The sequence below is a fragment of the Siniperca chuatsi genome, linkage group LG8, assembly GCF_020085105.1.
Source record: "Siniperca chuatsi isolate FFG_IHB_CAS linkage group LG8, ASM2008510v1, whole genome shotgun sequence".
In the NCBI taxonomy this organism is placed as follows: domain Eukaryota; kingdom Metazoa; phylum Chordata; class Actinopteri; order Centrarchiformes; family Sinipercidae; genus Siniperca; species Siniperca chuatsi.
In genome coordinates this window covers 27757528-27765990 of record NC_058049.1, presented here as the reverse complement: position 1 = coordinate 27765990, position 8463 = coordinate 27757528, and the positions used below count along the sequence as shown (strand labels likewise).

General features: G+C 38.0%; 1 long non-coding RNA gene across 4 annotated transcripts; it reads right to left on the bottom strand.

Moving 5' to 3' along the window:
* Positions 1 to 1453: 1453 nt before the first annotated feature.
* On the bottom strand, positions 1454 to 7975 carry LOC122880164. 4 transcript variants are annotated; one of them, XR_006378846.1, is made up of 4 exons: positions 6943 to 7975; positions 6725 to 6853; positions 4992 to 5076; positions 1454 to 4886 (listed from the first exon to the last, which is right to left on the bottom strand). It is a non-coding gene; the product is annotated as an uncharacterized LOC122880164 (long non-coding RNA). The 4 variants fall into 4 exon arrangements; XR_006378845.1 differs by having other exon boundaries at positions 6973 to 7974; XR_006378847.1 differs by having other exon boundaries at positions 7122 to 7974.
* Between the last annotated feature and the right edge of the window lie 488 nt (positions 7976 to 8463).

Here is an 8463-nt window from a genome sequence, read left to right as displayed (position 1 = left end):
TCATTAACAAGATTGGAATGGAAATAAAAAAGAAATACAGGCAGGGACGGTGGAGGTCAGTCACAGTTGAGGGTAATGAGAGATGGCCAGTCTATTTAATGACATCAATTAAATGGTGCGCGATATTCATGTTTTTTGTATTAATTTGAATGGCCAGGATAACTTATATCTGATAGTTTTTAGCGACAATTGACAACAATGTGAGAACGTTTTATACTATAGCAGACAGCAAACTTGAACACGCTATATTTTTACGCGTTAACACAACAAGAATTGAAGCGTTAACGTCATGGTTTTGGCGTCTTAACACGCAAATACCTGTCACAGCCAAGCCGTTGTTCCTTTCTTGTCTAATAGGGGTGTTAGAAATGAAGTCTGAGGCACAGCAATTTTTGTTCCCAGTTGAATACTTCGTGGAGCCCACAAACCAAAATATTAGACTAAGCTATGGCTCACCTTGAGTGCCTGCAATTAACTTTATCATGATGATGCACTGTTTATCCCATTTAGTTTCAACTTCAATATGAGTTACAATCATTTCCAAATCTGTCTGTTTGTAATGTTACCAGTCCAACCACTAGGCACATTCACATTTGTTTGTGCCATCAATGAATGAATATGAGTGACCAGCATGTACAAGCAACCATGTACAGGTGCTGGTCATATAATTAGAATATCATCAAAAAGTTGATTTATTTCACTAATTCCATTCAAAAAGTGAAACTTGTATATTATATTTATTCCTTACACACAGACTGATATATTTCAGTTGTTTATTTCTTTTAATTTTGATAACTGACAACTAAGGAAAAGCCCAAATTCAGTATCTCAGAAAATTAGAATATTACTTAAGAAAGGAAAGTTAAAAAAAAATTACAAAGAAAGGATTTTTAGAAATTTTGGCCAACTGAAAAGTATGAGCATGTACAGCACTCAATACTTAGTTGGGGCACCTTTTCCCCAAATTACTGCAGCAATGCGGCGTGGCATGGAGTCGATCAGTCTGTGGCACTGCTCAGGTGTTATAAGAGCCCAGGTTGCTCTGATAGTGGCCTTCAGCTCTTATGCATTGTTGGGTCTGGCATATCGCATCTTCCTCTTCACAATATCCCATAGATTTTCTATGGGGTTAAGGTCAGGCGAGTTTGCTGGCCAATTAAGAACAGGGATACCATGGTCCTTAAACCAGGTACTGGTAGCTTTGGCACTGTGTGCAGGTGCCAAGTCCTGTTGGAAAATAAAATCTGCATAAAGTTGGTCAGCAGCAGGAAGCATGAAGTGCTCTAAAACTTCCTGGTATACAGCTGCGTAGACCTTGGACCTCAGAAAACACAGTGGACCAACACCAGCAGATGACATGGCACCCCAAACCATCACTGACTGTGGAAACTTCACACTGGACCTCAAGCAACGTGGATTCTCATCAGAGAATCAGATCTTTGGACCACGCAGCAGCAGTCCAGTCCTTTTTTGTCTTTAGCCCAGGCGAGACGCTTCTGACGCTGTCTGTTGTTCAAGAGTGGCTTGACACAAGGAATGAGACAGCTGAAACCCATGTCTTGCATACGTCTGTGTGTAGTGGTTCTTGAAGCACTGACTCCAGCTGCAGTCCACTCTTTATGAATCTCCCCCACATTTTTAAATGAGTTTTGTTTCACAATCCTCTCCAGGGTGCAGTTATCTCTATTGCTTGTACACTTTTTTTCTACCACATCTTTTCCTTCCCTTCACCTCTCTATTAATGTGCTTGGACACAGAGCTCTGTGAACAGCCAGCCTCTTTTGCAATGACCTTTTGTGTCTTGCCCTCCTTGTGCAAGGTGTCAATGGTCGTCTTTTGGACATCTGTCAAGTCAGCAGTCTTCCCCACGATTGTGTAGCCTACAAAATTAGACTGAGAGACCATTTAAAGGCCTTTGCAGGTGTTTTGAGTTAATTAGCTGATTAGAGTGTGGCACCAGGTGTCTTCAATATTGAACCTTTTCACAATATTCTAATTTTCTGAGATATTGAATTTGGGATTTTCCTTAGTTGTCAGTTATAATCATCAAAATTAAAAGAAATAAACATCTGAAATGTATCAGTCTGTGTGTAATGAATGAATATAATATACAAGTTTCACGTTTTGAACAGAATTAGTGAAATAAATCAACTTTTTGATGATATTCTAATTATATGACCAGCACCTGTATAATGCTGTATGCCTTATCTTTAACATGGAATTCCACTTTGTATTGATGATCCTGTAATGGTCGGTATGTACTTATCAGTGGGCTACATATGCATCACAATATTTCTTCAGAGGAAAAGAAAATTTAATTTTTTAGAGATTCTACCTTCTACCATTTCCTGGGGCTCATAGATGTTACAGATTAAATAAACGATCAGAATCAGAATCAGCTTTATTGCCAAGTAGGTTTACACATACAAGGAATTTGCTTTGGTATTTTGGTGAAAAACAACAAACATAGAAATATAAGAAATATAAAGCAAGTACTGCAGGTCAGTAATCATAAATATAAAATTGACAATAAGATTAAAGAATGTTTAAAAATATATATTATAGGAAAATAATAAAGCATATGTACAACATGACTTATTTAAATTATAGTTTGTGCAATGTGCAAAATATTTACATGGGAATGTGCAAAAGTTTACAGTATGAGTATACTGTACATGACAGGCGAGTGAGTTAGTAGTGAGCTATAGATGGCAATCCTGAGTCTTGAGGAGTGGACATGGAGGTTGTTAAGGTAGCTCGCTTCCTTCATTCACTCACTTTCTCAGGGATACGCACAAGTTTCAGTCCAGCGACTGATATGAAGGAGCAAAACAGGTTAGTTAGGAAGTGTTCAGTTTCTGCTGATAGTGGCACCCTCCACATAAAGCGAAGACGTTTTGATCTACAGGTCCTGAAAAACTGCTGTATGGTAGTACTGTATACTGTTAAAACAACAAGATCCTTGAGAACTTTTGGAGGTTCTTCAATTTGAAACTGTGGAGGAACCTCATAAGGTGCTTTGAGGAACCTTCAAGAAAAGGTTCTTAGAAGAACCCGTTCTTAGGGTTACCTGAGGAACCTTTAGAAGTTCTGCGAGGAAGGTTCTGCTGTAGTAATAAAAATAATGACATTAATATTATTATATAATAATACTGAATGATGACGATGAAATAGCAGCTGTCTTAAGGTTTTATATACATATTTTGAAAAGTTCAACCATAATGATTTTGAGGGTTGAGCATTTATATTTTGCAAAAATAAATAAATAGAAAACTCAATAAATACAAAATATTACACAGGAATTAATCCAATAAACATGATCCAAACATGATGAGCCAAATACGTTATTGAAATAACCAGAATGTAATTATTGTGTACATTGGATGTCACTGTGCTACTATCAAGGGCTCAAGGGTTCAAGGTAGGAAGTCACTGTATTCGTCAGTTGTTTGACTCCGAAAGGGCAAAGGGTTTTTGAAAGCTGTGGCGCTAAAAAGTTTGTCTGTCATGCTGTAACCAGAGTGTTTGGTTTTCGATGGAAACTGGAAAATGGACTTTGTTCGCATTTAAGCACAGCAGAGGAAATAAAGAGATGGTTATTCTGCAACCAAACAACGCCCTGTGGATTCTGTACTGAACACAACACACAACGTACAGCAACATCAAGCTAAAGCTAAGCTCGTCAAATAGGTCACTTCTGGGTTAGAGTTCTCAGTAGCTAAGTAATAGGCTGAGCTCCTTTAATATTGTCAATAAATCCATTAATCCAACAATTCAATACAACAGACTTTACTCAGAACTGTGTGTGTGCTTGTGTGTGAGGATTAATATATGAGGCTCACTTTTTTGTACTTGTTCCCATAAAAATGTCCATGTACTCTGACTGACAATATAAAGTCTCAAAATAATCACAGGCAGCTGACAAAATGTCTGTGTATCAATATCGGTAGAAGTCATTTAGAGCAATAAATTTGCCATTTTAATGACCCCTACTGGAACTTTATCATTTGACTTCATACCAACCATTCACTGTTGCATAAAATTAGAGTCTTCCTTGTATTCCCTGCATATCCAACTCCAAAGATGAAGAGATCCCGAGAGAGGGGCACCAACTCCCACTGAGATGTCATCTGGCTTTGCACTGTCAACTCCATCTATGTGAAGAGAGATTTCACCTCCAGCACTGAAGGGGTTCCCGCTCACCAGCAGCACAGCCTTTGCCACCTATGAAAAGCACACATCTAATACAGTATCTGACATGAATATATGATATTTACAATGTGGTGTTTAAGCACTCAGTGTGCTTTAACTGTCTGCAGTGGCAGCTTAAATGCTGTTTCTATTGTATATTAATCTTGTGTAGGTTAATTAGGCATTAATTAGATAAGTTCTAAACAATGACATTACTTTGCAGTTAAGTTATAAAGTGCTGGTAGTGTAAGGTTTGATCACTTTTCACATAATGCTATTAGATGTGTCTACCCTTTGTTCATTTTCTCTTTCTCAAATTATGAACTCTTGACGAGAAAGAAAATCAGACAAAGTAAACTGTAAGGTTAGGATGAACAACAGTAACAATGTCATCCTGCGAGCTACTGCTTGTGAAAATCAGGCAAAACAAACTATGAGTTTAAGTTCATCACAGGTTATTCTTTATTTTAATTTCCACTTAAGAAAAGAAAGAGAGAATAAGCTGGAATAATAATAATTGTGGAATAAACACTCATGGCTTCCTTTACTGGTTGTTGTGCCTGTGATGAGTTCCCTTCCGCTAAAGACACCGACAGCCTCCTTTTGCCATACTTTTCTCTGTACTGTACCTCAGGACTGACAAGTGGGTTTCATTCCTTGTTTAACTTATTTTTAAGCATTCCCAACCAAGAATCCTATGAAAGATAGTACAAAGAGTCTTAGAGACACCACATTAAGCAATATGCCGAAAGAAGTGTAGCAATTCAGCGTGAAGAGCATGCTTTTAACAATTTACTTACATATCCTTGTCCTGTGCGATCCCGTAGGAAAGGATGTTTAGACACAAGAGTAGCACAAACATGGTACTGCCTACTGGTTGGGTACCTTTGAAAAGAAACACAGACCACATAATTTAAATGACTGATTGATAATGGCAGTCGTTCTTTGTAAGTGTTTTGTAAAACTGTTCTTATTTGGATACTTGATCATGATTAAAGCACTAGACATAAGCACTGCGGGTCAAGGCTTAGATGCGCTTTTGATAGACATTGACCTAAATTGTACAATTTAATTTTTGTTGTATCTAGGACATTTAAACAAAGTTGCCATGAATTATTTTAAAAACCTTAGAATGTTAATTGGTGATCCTCCAATCCATTAATTGCAAGCCAATGTCTCACCAGGGTAATGTTATTTACAGGTGGGGACATTACGCCTGTGTAAGGATCACCACATTAGACATGTTGGGATGGTAATGAGCACTTTCAGTGCTGTGGTGTAATTAGTGGGCGACTGAGGCTTAGTGGTAGAGCGGGTCGTCCACAAATCAGAAAGTCGGCGGTTTGGACAGCCCACATGTCGAAGTGTCCTTGGGCAAGACACTGAACCCCAAATTGCTCCCCAGGGCTGTGTGAATGATTAGTTTCTTTGGACTGATGACTTGATGACTTAGCATCTGCCATCAGTGTGTGAATGGAGTGAATGTGATATGTAGTGTGAGGCACTTTGAGTAGTCGGAAGACTAGAAAGGTGCAAGTACAGTCCATTTACCATTTCATTCGCTCTCCCACAAATCCCCACATGGACCTATTCCACCCCCTCCTCCCTCACATTGGAGAAAAATTAATGTTATGTCAATCATGTTGTAGCCTAACCGACTGTATGGTCAGATTTCACAAGTTTATAGTTATATAGAGCGCACCTTTGAAGCGCTTTGAGTAGTCAGAAAGACTAGAAAGGGGCTATATAAGTACAGTCCATTTACCATTCTTATGAATTTTGACATTGCTCTCAGAAATATGTAGGCTACCCTTTGTAATTAAACAATACATTTATACAGTAGTTTATAGGTTGGTTGTTTTTAATTAAATATAAACACATCTTTCATTTTAGAATAAAGGCATTTTCCTAGCCATTATCGGTGGTGATTTTTACATTTAATTTGTACCAAATGATATTGACTACTCTGATTCATTCTTTTTTATAGATGATAAAAGAAGTTAATGGAGCACATGATTCGTCTTAGTTTTCCTTTTTAAATTTAAATCAGCATTGTTACATGCTTTTCATTTTCTGGCTATACAGACTAGATGTCACGCTTTGTGAGTAATCCAACAATCACATATTCTGTCAATGTAAATTGTAATCATTACTGGATAATGTTTTCCAAGTTGTCAGCATCACCCTAAAATACAATATATAAATAAAATAGTGGTTAGTTAGTAGTTAGTTCGGGGAGCATGATATTCTTGGGACACTGCAGTGGTGAAAAACCAACAACAAAATAATGTTATTAGAAAGCTTCTAACACATCATGACAAGCCACCAGCATTCAGTAACACTGATAAGACTATTAGGGTTGTAACATTTCGGTGGTGCCATGTGGGTGAGACCCTACCCAGATAGCTTTCTCAACTCTGCAACATAAACAAAGGCCTAACATCAATTAGTCAATGTATGCCTATGACTACTCAATGTACATGTAGAATTAAATTCTTTGGCTTCATCTATTCGTGAAATTGAGGAAACTTACGAGGCTGTGGTTGCTCTTCCACTATCTCCTGATGAAATTTCCAAGATCAGATCCAACAACTGGTCAGCTAACTCCGGCTCAACAAGCTGTCCTCTTGCCCACCGGAGACTTGCTTCCATTGTTTGCATTCTAGGTTATGGAAATAAACACAGTAACGTTAAGCAGAGTTAACAGGCTAAGGACAAAAAACACATAGGCTAACGTTATAAGATTCAGACCAGCCACGTCATCATGTCCCAGTTACCCACAAAGTTTAAAAAGACTGTGGTTATGTCATTGTGGAAGAAAAATATTCTCTTGTTGAGACATTCTACTGTTGGGATAGCTTTGCAATTAGCAATAAATTATGTTGTGTACAGGCTGAAGGCATCTGTCGGCCTGTGCTACTCCTGCATACCTATGATTGATGTATCCATTGTGTAGAAGGCACTCTGCCCCTCCCAACCAGGCAGGTTGCCTGAGTTACCAATACGCATAGATACACACAATAGCAAGATGGCTTTCCCCTTTTGCTATAATAGTAATTTCACTTTCTGACTGCAAGATATGTGTTTTATGATTAAAACCACACAATGTAATGATTAAACAGCTATTTTGTGAGTATCTACAGCTAAAAAGAATCAAATGAGAATTAATGTGCATAGGATGCCATCTAAAGGAAGTTGCAATTATCTGCAAATTTTTTAAAAAAAAACAACTGCTATGGAGACAGAAAATAATGGTGTCAAAGGTGGTCAGGTGAAGCATAAGAGAGGTGGGCCTTATAGAAGGCCCACAACAGGAGGAGCAAAGGTGGAGCAAAGGGATAATATAAGGAAGGTGCACATTGGAGCCCATTCAATTGCTCCCAGGACCCAACTTGGTTTAGACATGTACTCTGTTTGAAGTTACATTAAACCTATATCATATTGAACTCTACAGTTGTTTGTATTGATTAAGAAGTAATTCAACGTTGAGGTAGGGGACCTAACTCCACCTGGCCCTGAGGGGGGTTTCCCTACATCATTATATTAATATGTTTTAACAAAACTACAGCTTGGATAGACAATGTGGCGCCCCTTTAGAAGACATGTCATGAGTCTATTCAATCCAATGGGAGTAGAGCACAGATTATGACCAAAGTAAATATCGGACCCATTTTTTTTGGCAAAACAAGTCTGATCTCTCCACACTTAGCTAAGTAATCCAGTTCTATGTCAGCTCTCACACTCCATACAAACACCAACTCATCCTAGGGGAGCGACAGCCTCGGGAGCTCCGCCGTCCATAGAAATAAAGAGCTATTGACAATCTGCAAAAGTCGATTCTTCTAGGGCTCAGATTAATTTTATCCATAAGTGGTAAAGATTTCATGTAGCCTATTCGCGGTCTAGATGTTATGTTAGATGTTATTCCAGTGAGAGGTCTTTACTTCAATAATTTCCCACAATTGCTGATAGTCTATAATTAAACACACACTTCATTTCTATTTTAACATTTTTAATGCCTGAACAAATAATTTTCTTATTGTAGGTGCAGTATGTTTGTAGTCTACATTCAACCAATTAAATGTTATTTAACACTGAATCATTATTATTATCATTAAATAATGCATGCTCACGACCAAAATACGCAGAGCTATCTCAAGGATGTAGCCCCACCTAATGGTCACACCACGCCACTGCCTGCAGAACTTAAGTATTGGACAGATTAATGTGCCTTTTTTACAGTTTAATATAAACATGTTAAGAAAGAACAAC